Consider the following 14,451-nt stretch of genomic DNA (forward strand, 5'->3'; position numbering starts at 1 on the left):
GACACCACAACTCGTGTTCTTCACTCTGATGTCAATGATCAAATGCATGCATCTGCAACCGCTTCTTGTTGCTACTCTGCAAGGAGTCTACTTTCTTCTCATTGTTTCTCCCTTCGCAAATGTTGCAAAAGTTTCTTCCGTTGCCGATTCGATATTGTGCCAGTGTTTTCCTCAACCCGGACTCTGTTCCTTGTGTCTTGACCTGGCTTTTCATCTTTCCTATCTCATAGCTTCTATCTCCTTCTATTGCAAGCCATGGAAAGATGCATGTTGCCATTGATGCCATGGCCACGATCAGTCTAGAATAAACCTAGAGAACCTAGTTGGTGAGGAAAGCAAAGAATAGAAGACAACTTACTCGAAACAAGACAATGCCAAACCAAAGTCTACGCAACGTCACCTCGAGGTACTTGTAGGTTGCAGGGCATTTGCAGGTTGCAAGTACTTAATATTCCAAGATTTGATGGGCGGGAGGCATGAAAATTCAAAATTCACGAGAGTAGCAAAATTTCAATCATTGGTTTCCCCCCCTCCGACGATACACGTCAGCAGAATAGGATATCCCAAACAAGTGCAATATGGCCTAAAATGCTTTAAAATATAAATAGGCCAAAGACAATGCTATCAGGTTTGATGCTTTGTATTATGAAATGCAATGACCTTTGGCATGCTTATGAGACATATAGCAAGCAAGTGCATGGAAAAAGAAACAATTAAAAATTGTAAATAGTGTTGGATTTATTAAAAGATCTTTTCACATTGACAAATTGTACTTTTCCAACTTCTTCCATTTTAGGGTGAATCTAGATACCAACACCAACAACTATTAATGTTTTAATACCACCATGTAGTAGTCCCACTAGTTTGGATTCCAAACTTTCAATCCGTTTTGGTTTTCAACAAATTAGAAAAACGTTATGGAGCATTCCCTCAAATGGGTATGCATCACTTTAGCCCAACATTGGAGGCTCATTAACCCATGTCTAATGTTCTTATTTAGGTGTTTCCTTGCGTTGAGAAGAAGATAAAATAGTTTACCTTTGAATTATTACTTGGCTTCATGTATGTATAGAACAAAATTTGGACGTTTTTGAATACATTGCTATATCCCATAGTCTTCAGGATGCATGCTTCACATGCAACATAACACTTGTAATGCTTTAACGGTCTCATTCCAAATACTTATTCCATAATTTTTTGCTCTCATGTTCACGTTTGAAATGTGTACTACAACTTGAAGACAAAGTTTGTTGAATTCCATTGAGCAATGCATGAGTTATGGGTCATGCAAGATACCTATATACAGAAAAGTCCCTGAACCTCACCAAAAATGGCTACACCCATGCAAACAATGACCCAACAACATTGATAGCTACATCAAAAATGCTTTTGGAATAAAACATAGCATCAAAAAAAGTGAATATTCTAACATAGCAAAATCTAAGAAGGATTGCACGTCAACCTTGTAGAAATCAAATCACATTAGGGGAGATTTGGGGTCTCAAAAGGGCTTCTAATTAGTGTTTCCTAATTTCAAGGGATTAGAGAGGGATTTGAGGTGTACCAATGAGAGTGCTCCTTTGTGTGGGGCAATGGTACATTAAGGTGTACAAAAGGACTTGTTGAGAATTTATGGGTGGGGAGACCTCTCACCCATGGTTTAGAACCATGATCTTCACTCCCAGCCATTGATCTCATCTACAATCCAAGGGATACCTTCAAATTTTTCACAACTTCACATTCTTCAATGGGGCCCATTTTTATATCTAGAAGGTCTTACAACACATACACATTAGAAATTCGACATATATGCCGAATAGAAAACTTTTTCACATGAAAAGTATGTGAAGGCAGTAAAATACACATTAGTAATCAAAATTCAATATGTAAGAGTGTCCGATTGGTTTGAAACTCTACAATGGTTTTCAACTAAGTAGCTTTATGCCTTTACAAGTTTCATGTCATTCAGATACTATTTGTGTAGGATGCCATGTAAAAATCATAAGTTTTTACACAATGTTCTATTGTATGTGTGCAATGAAGTACAAATCAAAGGTTCCTTTCATATGTCAAAGTATATGGTTATACTATGAAACTTTACATGTGTAGTAAAATCATTGATTTTTTATAGCAATGCAAAATTACATGTTGATTGGATACCATTTATATGTGTTTCCTTTTGAAACTTCCCAATTTTGTGCATGCAAGCTATGTATATGAAATCAAATATGCACCAGTTATTAACTTTTATATGTCATACTATCCAATTCATGTGAAACTCTTCATACACCTTAAAATTATTTTCATATAGATAAGGTAACGTTTGTGTGGTTTTGCATTCCAAATTGCTGATTTGCACATGCAATGCATGCATGCAATAAAATATCCATCAATCATTAAGTTACGTATGCCATAGCTTTCAAATGGTATGATCTACTACTACAGATGAACCTTCCATCAAAGGGGCCCTCTGTCTCAACAAAAAGGGAATTAGATCCTAGTAGGACCTATGGGACAGGCCAAACAGAAAAGTGAAAGAGTGACGAGGCAGTATCATCAGAATTCAAACTAAACCTGTTTGGTTCCATCCTAATCAAGGAGCATCATAATTTGTGGGATGTGGAATCTCTAGCATGGATGGGTGGAAGGGCCAAGCCTTCAATTAGAGAATTCAGATGGGTGGGGCAAAACCAAGTCTACCCGATGCTCATCATTCATGAGCACCAAGAGGAACTAGTCACACATCTAAACCGAAAATGGATAAGACGAGTCTTGGTGTCAAAGTGGAAAATGAGGTTTGAAAAGATGCAAGATAAGGAAATCCTAGAAAAACAATAGTGTTTTCTATGGCTCATCACACACAAGGGAGTCAGGATAGTGAATAAAGCCCAAAGAATTGGGCATGGCGATGGGAAGTGTGCACGATGCAGAAGGGAGATAAAGGATATTTCTCATTTTTTCATAGACTGTAGGCACTCACGCCAAATAATGGGTGTCCCTATGCACTATGCATATCTGATCTTGGGAGACACCCCATCCAAAGCACAGGGAGACTGGCAAGCAGTACGAGCACAAGCACTTTGGTTGTTATGCACTCAGAGATGTTTTGAAATGATTTCATTGATTCTTGTCTCATGTTACTAACGTGGTGGCTGAATGTAGGAATGAAGAAGAAATTGGGAGGCACATGAGAGGATAAAGAAGGAGGTAAAGGGAGTAGGCACTCGCTGACCAATGGGACCAGCTCATGCAGATCAAGTAGGCACTCCCTGACCAATAGGACCAGCTCATGCAGAAGGCATGAGAACTCATGTCGACCTACACACATGAGCTTCAGGAGAGAGAGAAAGGACATGAAATATCTCAAAGATGACAGACGTCTCCCCTTCTCACAGGATCAATGGTGGCCCCTCCATCAACTATACCAACTGCACCAACCCCCTCTCTTATCTCATTGGAAAGAAGCATCATGCACGTGTAGTAAAAGTGACTTGTGGACCGAACCGAGCCAAGAAGTGCTACCTATAGAGTTCAGAATGAGAGTAACCTGTAGAGCCAACTGTTGAGAGTTCACGCTCAACATCATGTGATCATGTTTGCATAGCACCATCACGTGATCATATGTGCATAGCACTAACCTTATAGAGTGCTATAAAGGAAAGGGTTAGATCCCCTAACCCTAACCCTAAAAGGGTTTGTATATATTCTATTTTTTCAACTAAATCTAGTGTACAGTTAGTCATTTGTGGTGTGCTCTCTAGCTGTGCCCTCTCTCCTCATCTCCACTCTTCTCCTCTCCCCTCTTTATATTTTGTCATGGTATCAGAGCCACCTTGCCTTCCACTAAGGCATTGAGATTCTTGAGAGTGTGAGAGAGATTGTGAGATTGAGAGTTCTCTTGAGTGATTGTGAGATCCTTCCCTTCACTTCCATTGAGAGAAATTTCCGTCCATTTGAGAGGAATTTCCGTTCATCTCTTTTGATAGTTTGTAAGAGATCTATTGAAAGAGAGAGAGATTTAGATTGAAAGAGATAGGGAGAATCCTTTGAGTGCTCAATCCTTTGAGAGATTTCATTTGTGTGAGGAATAGAGGATTGTGAGAGTTTTTTGAGAGAAAGAGAAACCTACATTTTTCTTCAGAAAAATAGAGAGAGAGCTAGTTCTCTGAGTGTTCTTCCGTCCATTTTTATGTGAGAAAACGCCTTCTACAATCATCTAGTAGCTCAGCTGCTACATAGAGTGGCCCAAACAATGCAAGAAACAATTAGTCGCAACAACAGTCATACAACAAAGCCTTAGCCTCTCCAACAAGAGCAGCGCACAACCCCATGACCTCAGTCTAGCAAGCAGTAGACGGCTGCCTCCTCCTCACAACCAACATTTCTCCTGCCTCCATTAGGCCAAGTTCTAAGGCAAGCCTCCCACAATGAACTTCAATGATTGTGTAGAGACCAGCGCTCACGACGGCTGACCTCCAAAGCCTTCATGGACACAACAACGATCTACTCCAAAACAAGCCGCGACTCTCAAAGGACCTCCACTACGAGCTTGAACGACCTCCAAGCAACAAGTAGCACATGCCACCAACGGCGCCATCACAGGATACCAGTGTCCATCAATCAGTCGAGATGCTGCTCCAAGCCAGCCGAGATGCGAAACTCCCATCTGCGACTTAGCTGCCACCAATAGCAGCCCAATGCAACAACTCCATCATCCCTAGCTCAGTAGCTCCATCACCAAGTTCCAGCGATCATCGACCCAAGCTATAGGCAGTGCCTCCAAATGACTCTTACCTGCAATAGCAAAGCCCAAGCATACGCTTCTCCAATGAGCCCAGTTCACGAAGGTGCTCACGGGCCTTCAATAGCAAGCATCTCCTCACAGCTAGCCCACAACCTCTACGCAAACCTCTGAACGAGAGGCAGCTCCCTCATCTCATGCAACGTCGCGATCACCTGCAAGCTCCACATGTTGTGCCATCGACAGAGAGACGCCCGACGGCAATGGAATCCATAGAGATTTCGATGAATCTTCCAAAGATTCTGGTAGACCACGAAGCTACACGTGGCAAGGTCTTATCCTCAGGGTCAGGTTTGGTCATCAAGGTGCCACATAACCTTATCTGGTTAAGGTAACCCATGTAGCGTAACCCAAGCTACCAAGCAAATAGGGTTGGTCTGTGTATTGACACGTGGCAGATAGGCCCTGACCAAGGTTAGGTTGATTGACCCTGGGTTTGTTCACTAGTTATATTTCTGCCACGTGGCACCCTTATCTCCAACTGCCACGTCATCTCATCTACCACGTCACCGTGCCAGCTCAGCTACCACATCATTAGTGCCATGTAGGTAGGCCATGTCATCTTACCATGTCACCACTACCACGTCATTCTGCCATGTCGTTCTGCCACCTCATCAATGCCACCTCACTGGCCACCTCATCACTGCCACATGGCAGTCCCTTGCCAGGCACACTACGCACACACTACATGTGCACACTCCTGCCACCTCAGCACAGAGCTTCACAGGCACACCTCTTGCTAAGCACAATGCCACATCATCACTACATGCGACTCATAGTGACACATCATCATTGAGCACCATTTGCACTCCTTTTGCCCCTCCACATAGATCAAGTCATATCTCTTGATTCAGGAAGAATTTGAGGGCGCTCCAAAGAGGAAAGTCGCTCGGTTTTTCATGCTCTACGCGCTCGTCACATCACATGCACATTTTGGCACAAGTTACACTCACATTTGAGCCTCACTGACAAAACCACTTCCTTCATGCACATTTGCCTCTACATCGACGCATCTAACCTAGCACTTAAAAAGAACAAAAGAAAAGGAATTATTTGATGTTCTTTCATCGATCTACAGTTGGTTTAGGTCTAGATGAGAGTAGACTAGATCGCCATAGAGGGGACGCTTTGAATTTCCCCAAGTTGCTAATCTAAGCCATGCCCGAAATTCCAGATTAGTACCTACTCGGAGTCAGTCCATATGCTCACATCCGATTTCACATCATTACATTACTTGAAACCTTATGTTCCTGAGTTCAGTGAGTAGACTTCAGAGTTCAGAGGCATTGCAGATTGATTCAGTGGGCAAATACCATTTGATTTCACACACACATGCCACCATTGTAAAGCCTATTCGGCTATCTCACAGCATCATGCACATCATTTCGACCTTGTAAAGCCTCTTGGCTATTTCCGGCATCATTGCCACAAGCCTTGTAACACAGATCAGATTTTATATACTGCAATTCTATCTTCACCGACGGTACAGAGATTTCACTTGGCATCTTCAGTGTATTTGTAGTTGATTCATACAGAGATTTTCATGACACTTTTGAGTACATTTCTTGCACCATGTCGACTAGCAACCTCAATCTAGAGGCATCTACTAAGTTAGACAACTCCAATTATAGTACATGGAAATATCAAATGGAGACCATTCTTGTGCTTCAGGACAAATGGGAGTATGTCGATGGGTCTACACCTAGACCATTGGCCGATCCAGCCACCAGTAGCTCTACTTCATCTGTTGTCACAGCACCAGCAAAGGGATCTACATCAGGATCTACATCTACACAAATAGTTTCCGCACTAGTAGCAGATCTTACCATTGCTCGAGCTCAAGCAGAATGGGATAAGAAAGACAAGTATGCCTATCACTTGATCAAGCAGAATGTGCAAGATGTCATGCTAGGACAGCTCAACCTCGGGGGGGTCACTCATCATATGTAACCCTATCACGTGAGTTCAATAGAAGGATTTTTTTTATTTCTAAAATTTACAGAAATAAATATACATAAGGGATTATTTAAAATAGTTTTGGAAAAAATTTACAGATTTGCATAGAAAAGGGGTACATTTTATTAATGAAATTTTTTATAGATAAGGGACTTTAAATATAGGCCTTGAACGCACGTGATATAGAGGGTTTATACATAGCGACCCCCCCGAGAGCTCAACACAGTCAAGACATCAAAAGAAGCATGGGATATGTTTGCAGCTCTCTACGAGGCCAAGAACACATCTAGGATTCTCACCCTAAGAAACCAGATCAACCAGAGTTTCCACAATAGCAGTGAAACCGGTCATGCTTATGTACTCCACATTAAAGACTACAACAATCAACTTGCAGTAGCAGGAGAGACTATGAACCCCGCAGAAATGGTTCAAGTCATTCTGAATGGACTAGGAGAGGGATACGAGAATCTAGTCTAGAGTATTGCCATCCAATGGCAAATTCCAACACTGGAAGAACTTCAATTAGTCCTACTTGGTGAAGAACTCAGGACTCAAGCCATTCAAGCACGTAAAGGTCATTCTAGTGATCAGGCATTCACAGCTTCAGACAAAATCAGAGGCAAAGGTAGAAAGAGAGGTAGATCATACCAGAAAAGTGGTCATCATCAACAAAATCAAAGTCAGAATCAGCATCAGCATCAACAACATCCTTAGCAACATCAAAATCAGCAAAGAGTAAATCATTTCAATCGAGGAAAATTTCAAGGACGAGGTAATGCATCCACCAATGTGTCAAACATTCAGTGCAACTACTGTCACAAGTTTGGACACTATGAAAGAGATTGCTGCAAGAAGCAGTACGACCAAGGCAGACAATCCAGTAGTAATCGAGGGAATTACCGAGGAAGAGGAAATCATCATGGTGGACATTCTAGTCACAGTCATTTTGCAAATGCACATGGAAATATGTTTCTTGCAAGCGAGGAATTGCATCAAACTGATACAATGCACCTAGACACTGATTTCAATCCCAAAGAGGATTTTGGCTATCAAGTCAACCAAGTGGAATAGGATCCTTGGTACATCGACAGTGGTGCATCATCTCATATGACAAATCATCAGGAATGGTTCACAGAGATGAAACTATTAGAAGGTTAGAAAAATGTCATCTACACAGCACAGACAATACACCGAATCCAATTCAAGGGACAGGTGTTATCCCTAGGAACAATTTCACTGGTACAAAAGAATTAGTCAAAGATGTGCTCTATGTTCCAAAGCTCAGCAAGAACCTTTTGTTAGTAGGTCAAATGATGGAACACAACTAAAAAGTCATCTTCGATGGTGATGAATGCACTATCAGAGACAAATCCAAAAGATGTCAGCTAGTAGCGAAAGGTGTCAAGGAAGGACGCTTATACAGAATGCTAGCTACAGTACCAGATAAGCATGCCATGTCAGCTCAAATGCAACAAATGCCACTATCTACAAAATGGCACAAGAGATATGGTCATGTCAACTTCAAGTACTTGTTAGATCTCAGGAATCAGAATATGGCGATTGGGATTCCGAAGCTACAATTTCTTTGAAAGGTTTGTGAAGCATGCTGCTTCGGCAAACAAAAGCAAACCAACTTTGTCAGAAGTACCTCTCATGCACAAGGTATTCTTGATTTGATTCATATAGATGTATGGGGTTATGCCCAGACCCGCAGCATCAATGGTTCACTTTATTACTTGACCTTCATCGACGACTATAGCAGATATTGTTGGGTCTATTTTTTGAAAGAGAAATCTGAAGTGTTTTCCAGATTTCAAGAATTCAAAGCCATGGTAAGGTCATAAGATCAGACAAAGGAGGTGAATACATGTCTTCAGCATTCATGAACTTTTGCAAAAATCACGGCATACGAAGACAATTCACATGTGCAAACACTCCTCAATAGAATGCAATTGCTGAAAGGAAGAATGGGACGGAAGAATGGGACTTTAGCAGACAGTGCTAGAGCACTGCTTAGTGAAAAGCATCTTCCGAATCAGTATTGGGTAGAAGCAATAGCTACAGCAAACTACTTGCTTAATCGGCTTCCTACCAAACCGATACAGGGTATGACTCCCTATGAAGCATTCACTGGACACAAGCCACGCATTGGGCATCTCCGCATATTTGGTTGCATAGCATATGCCCACATACATGATAATCATCGCAGGAAATTGGATCCGAAGTCACGCAAATGCATCATGGTTGGCTATAGTGAAGAAAGCAAAGCATACAAATTGTATGATCCCATCAACCGCAAAGTCATTATCTCCAGAGATGTAATCTTTAATGAGGAATCAGAATGGAAAACCTCACCTACATAAGAGATAGAATCATCGACTTCACAATCATCCACAGAATAGGTTGATGAAGAAGAGCAAGAATTGCCAACAACACCACAAGCAGAGCCACAGTAGCTCAGATGGTCTACTAGGGAAAGCAGACCTCCAGCTAGATTGACATATGCTCCGAAAAGGCAAAGTGATTCAGGTGGAAACCACCAACTATGCTCTTATGACTACCATCATGGCTACAGAAGAGCTAGTGTACTTTGAAGATGCAGCAGATAAGCCAGAATGGCAAACTGCTATGAATGAAGAAATGGATGCTTTGTATAAAAATAACACTTGGGAATTATGCGACCTTCCACCAGGAAAGAAGGCCATAGCAAACAAATGGGTATACAAAGTGAAGTACAATCTAGATGGCAGTATTCAGAGATATAAAGCCAGATTAGTTGCAAAAGGATTTGCACAACAATATGGTCAAGCTATGATGAGACTTATGCTCCAGTAGCAAAGATGGATTCCATATGGTTCTTGATATCACTAGCGACACTCAGTAAATGGAATGTGTATCAGCTCGATGTCAAGAATGCATTTCTCAATGGTTATCTAGATGAGGAAGTCTACATGCAACAACCAGCAGGTTATGTTGAACCAGGAAAGGAGAACAAGGTTTGCCATCTCAAGAAAAGTCTCTACGACTTAAACCAAGCACCCAAAAGTCGGTACAACAGAATTGACAAGTATTTTGCTGATTTGGGATACATGAAGTCCAATGCAAATCATACTCTCTACTACAAAGTTCAAGGGGAAGACATTACTATTGCACTTATGTATGTAGATGATTTGATTGTGATAGGAAGCAAGGATAGCTTCATCAAAAAATTGAAACAAGACTTATCTGCAGAGTTCACATGAAAGATCTTGGACTCATGCACTATTGTCTTGGAATTGAGTTTTGGAGAAATTCAAATAGCACATTTATGAGTTAGCTCAAGTATGTTGATAGTCTCCTGAAGAAGTTTCATATGGCAGATTGCAAGATTGCAGCCACTCCCATGGAACAGAGTTTGAAACTTACTAAAGATTCAGAAAAGCCTACAGTCAATGACAGATACTACAGGAAACTCATCGGATCTCTTATATATCTGACAATCACACGGCCAGATATTTGTTATGCAATAAGCTCACTAGCACAGTTTATGGCAAATCCAAAACAGTCTCACTGGAATGCAGCCAAAAGAGTCTTGAGATACATCAGAGGAACAAGATAGTTTGGCATAGAATACAGAGGAAGTCATCCACGGTTGCATGGATACTGTGACAGTGACTATGTTAGAGATCATGAGACCAGGAGATTGACACAGGGATATGCATTTGTCCTTGGTCAAGGTGCTATATCATGGTTATCAAACAAATAGCCAACTGTTTCTTTGTCTTCGACTGAAGCAGAATATAGGGCACTCACTACAGGTGCATGTGAGGTTATATGGCTCAGAAGACTATTGTCAGAAACAGATTACTTTGATGAGTCAAAGCTAACAACAATATACTATGATAATCAATTGGCTCAAGCATTGGCAAAAAATCCAGTATATCACTCTAGGACAAAGCACATTGATGTCAGAGAGCACTTCATCAGAGAAAGAGTGTTACTTGGTGACATCACACTGTAGCATTGTGATAGCAAAGAAAATGTTGCAGACATCTTTACCAAACCACTCGGTAAAGAGCTATTCGAGAAACACCGACTAGCTCTTGGTTTGATGCAGAGGAAGGACATTCCCATTAAAGGGGGGTGATGGAATGTAATGCTCAGTCCTTCTTCGATTTCCCAGAATCATCATCTTGAGGGAAGGCCTACTTCATCATGTTGATCTTGAGGGAAGGTGTTGAGAGTTCACGCTCAACATCATGTGATCATGTGTGCATAGCACCATCACATGATCATATGTGTATAGCACTAACCTTATAGAGTGATATAAAGGAAAGGGTTAGGTCCCCTAACCCTAACCCTAAAAGGGTTTGTATATATTCTATTTTTTCAACTAAATCTAGTGTACAGTTAGTCATTTGTGGTGTGCTCTCTAGCTGTGCCCTCTCTCCTCATCTCCACTCTTCTCCTCTCCCCTCTTCATATTTTGTCACCAACAATTTGCTTAATGCTTCAGCTCAGGAAATGCCGCCTCAGAGACAGTGTGAACCCTAGCAGAATGGAGGGCTAAGAAACACACAATAGACACACTGATCTTCTAACACTATTGTTGTATCTTTTACCTTTCGTCATAGCATGTGTGTCTAAAAGGAAGAATAGTAGATTCTCTAAGCAGTGATGGTGACATAGTTTCTTAAAGGAACAGCTATATTTTCACAACCGCTTGGATCACATCCTTGAAGCTATTCCAACCTTGTGAAAGGGAAAAGGTTGAAAAGGAGTTCGATGAATTCTGGTATGCACCTCTTCTCGAGCCAGAATTCTCTGAGAACTAGATGCACATCTTAGCTAATATTGATGTCCTAGAGAGAATAGGGTTCTAGATCACGTGACCCCCAAGCTCAAGGGTCTAACCTCGATGGTCCCCCTTAAAATGTTTAACATGCTCAAACCTCGAGAGGAGAACAAAGGAACAATAAGGGTCAAATCAAATCTCCACTATATATCATACGTAGATGCCACAACCGCTCACCATGAGCTCTCTTCCAATTGGGGAGCCAGGGTGACTAAGATAACCTCCCCCATTGGTTCTATAAGTGCAATGAAAGAGTCCCCCTTCAGGTCCGAAACTCCCTTTATCCAAAATCTCGGCTAAGGCCAAAAGGACCACTTCTCCTATAGAAATAGAGGACGAGGTTGAAGAAAATAAAGACCTATAACACATACCAGCCCACTACAAGGCCTACACGATCGAGGATCGTAGGATCTTATACCAACAAGCCAAGAGATCTCGGGAAGACAGGTGCTCCCAAGGATATGATGGACCAGCTGCAATCAAGGAGATAAACCTAGCTTTGGAAGGGCAAGACTCCCAACCTTTATTCATCATCAACTGCTGAAGTAATGAGCACACGATCCCCATGCTAGATGATGCCAATTCGATATGTCAATGCCCCTACCCTATGAATCCCAAGTATGCACTCATAGTGAAGGAGGAAATCTAGAAACTCATGGATTCGAGATTCATCTATGAGATTGAGCATACAGACTGGGTGTCACCCATTGTGATAATCTTGAAGAAAAATGGAAAAATTAGAGTATGCATGGATTTAAACAAGTTTAACACTGCCACTAGGCATGACCACTACCCCTTGACATTCACGGAACATGTCCTAGAAAGGGTAGCTAGAAAGGAGGAATATAACTTCCTAGATGGATTTTCTAGTGACAACTAAGTGTGTATCGCCCCACAGGATCAACATAAAATAGCCTTTGCAACCGAGTGGGGTGTGTATGTGGCTAGAATAATAATATTTAGGTTGACCAATGTGCCTGCCACCTTCCAACAGATGATGATCACGGTATTTAAGGAGTACCTGAGAGACTTTGTGAAAGTCTTCTTGGATGACATATGTGTGAACTCGACGTGGCATGATCACCTGAAATACCTCAGACTCATCCTAAAGAAGTGCCACTTATACCACATATCCCTAGTGAACCCTCTTAAGTGCCAATTTTGGCTCAAACATGGTGTTGTTTAGTGTCCTAGAATGGAATCTCTACGGACCACAACAAAATCAAACTCATCTTGGGATTACCACCCCCCACCAATGCCAAGGGAGTCCAATGATTTACTGGTCATAGACCGGCTACTACAGAATGTTCATCTTGTTCTATGCGAACACATTAGAAAAAAAGGGAGCTCATTTTGGGGCCGTGTAAGAAATTCACTATTTTTTCTTTTATCTCGAGTCTTCTAAAATGTGGAGAATGATAGAGCTATATATAGCTTGCCCTAACTTGAACTAGATCTCACCTATATATGTGCAATTAGTGATCAATATGAATCAGTCTTTGGGAGTCTATTGTCTCTTCTTCTTGTCTCTCAACATGGTATTAGAGCTACAAAGGTCTTGTAAGAAAATAATACAACATCTGTGCTCAACAGATAATAGGATCTCGTACGCAAGAGAGCAAACAAGATAGTATGGAGAATAAAAAATTTGATTACTGTAGAACTGATACAATAGATGGCGTAGCCTCCCAACCGTGCACTCTTGTGAAAGAAGCTTCGATGGCATGCCGAAAATAGTAGAAGATGGAGGCTGGATGCTAAGGAATCAGGGTTGCTATAGCCAGTGATGAAATGGGCTTCACCGGCTTGCTCTTGTATAGCCACCAGTCGTAGTCGGTTAGGCTCAATTGGGTGACCGACTCAATCCACCCAAAATGGTCGACTGGGGGTCGGTCCTGAAATAGGCCACCGACCATACGATAGAACCAGTGCGCAAAACAAAGCAACTAACCTATGGTTGCCGTTCGGCCCACAACCATCCGAGATCATTTGGGGCTCCAAACGAGCCCCGCAACCTGAGAGTGGGCTGCCCCGAGAAATGCTCCATCTACCCTCAGTGTGGTCAGTCAAGGGATGCCTTCCCGCACTTGCATGTAGCCTAGTTGGTGGTGTGCCAACTCTATCTGAAGCCGTCCAGCCATCAGGCAACACATGGCCCCCATCTGGTGTCCAAACTAGGACCTACCGGATAATCGAGCTACTCAAATGCCTTCTCCTCATATGGGGGGCTTACAAGTAGAGTTAACTAGTTCCCATGTAGTTACATGAGAGTGGAGCATTGATATCTAATAACCCCCCTCAATGTCCACCCGCAAGTGAACTTACTTTTCCAACCCAATGCCAAGTCGATGAAGATGCCTCTCCAGCAAGTCTCTTCCAAGAGCCTTCGTGAAGATGTCTGCAGCATTCTCTGTAGTCGAACAGTACACCAAGTCGACCTCTCCATCCATGATGAGCTCGCGTACAAAGTGATATTGAATCTCAATGTGTTTTGTGCGAGCGTGGAACAGCGGGTTCTTTGCAATCGCCATGCAACTCTGATTGTCACATGATAATTGCGTAGGCTTGTTCTGCACTGCACCCATGTCCCCCAAAATCCTCCTCAACCACACTGCCTTGCAAGAAGCAAAGCATGCAGATTTGTACTGGGCCTCTGTAGAAGAAAGAGCAACTGTGGGTTGCTTCTTACTGACCCATGACACAACTCCTGATCCAAGTGAGAAATAGTACCTTGTCACTGATCTCTTGCTGTCCACATCTCCTGCCCAATCCGAGTCATAGAATCCAGTCAAGATGTTGCCCTTGGTATAGGTGATGCCATAATCAAGTGTGCCTTTGATGTATTTCAGCACCCGCATCC

The sequence above is a fragment of the Dipteris shenzhenensis genome, chromosome 13 (assembly GCF_047967505.1).
Source record: "Dipteris shenzhenensis isolate YYH24624 ecotype China chromosome 13, Dip_SZ_1.0, whole genome shotgun sequence".
NCBI classification, from domain to species: domain Eukaryota; kingdom Viridiplantae; phylum Streptophyta; class Polypodiopsida; order Gleicheniales; family Dipteridaceae; genus Dipteris; species Dipteris shenzhenensis.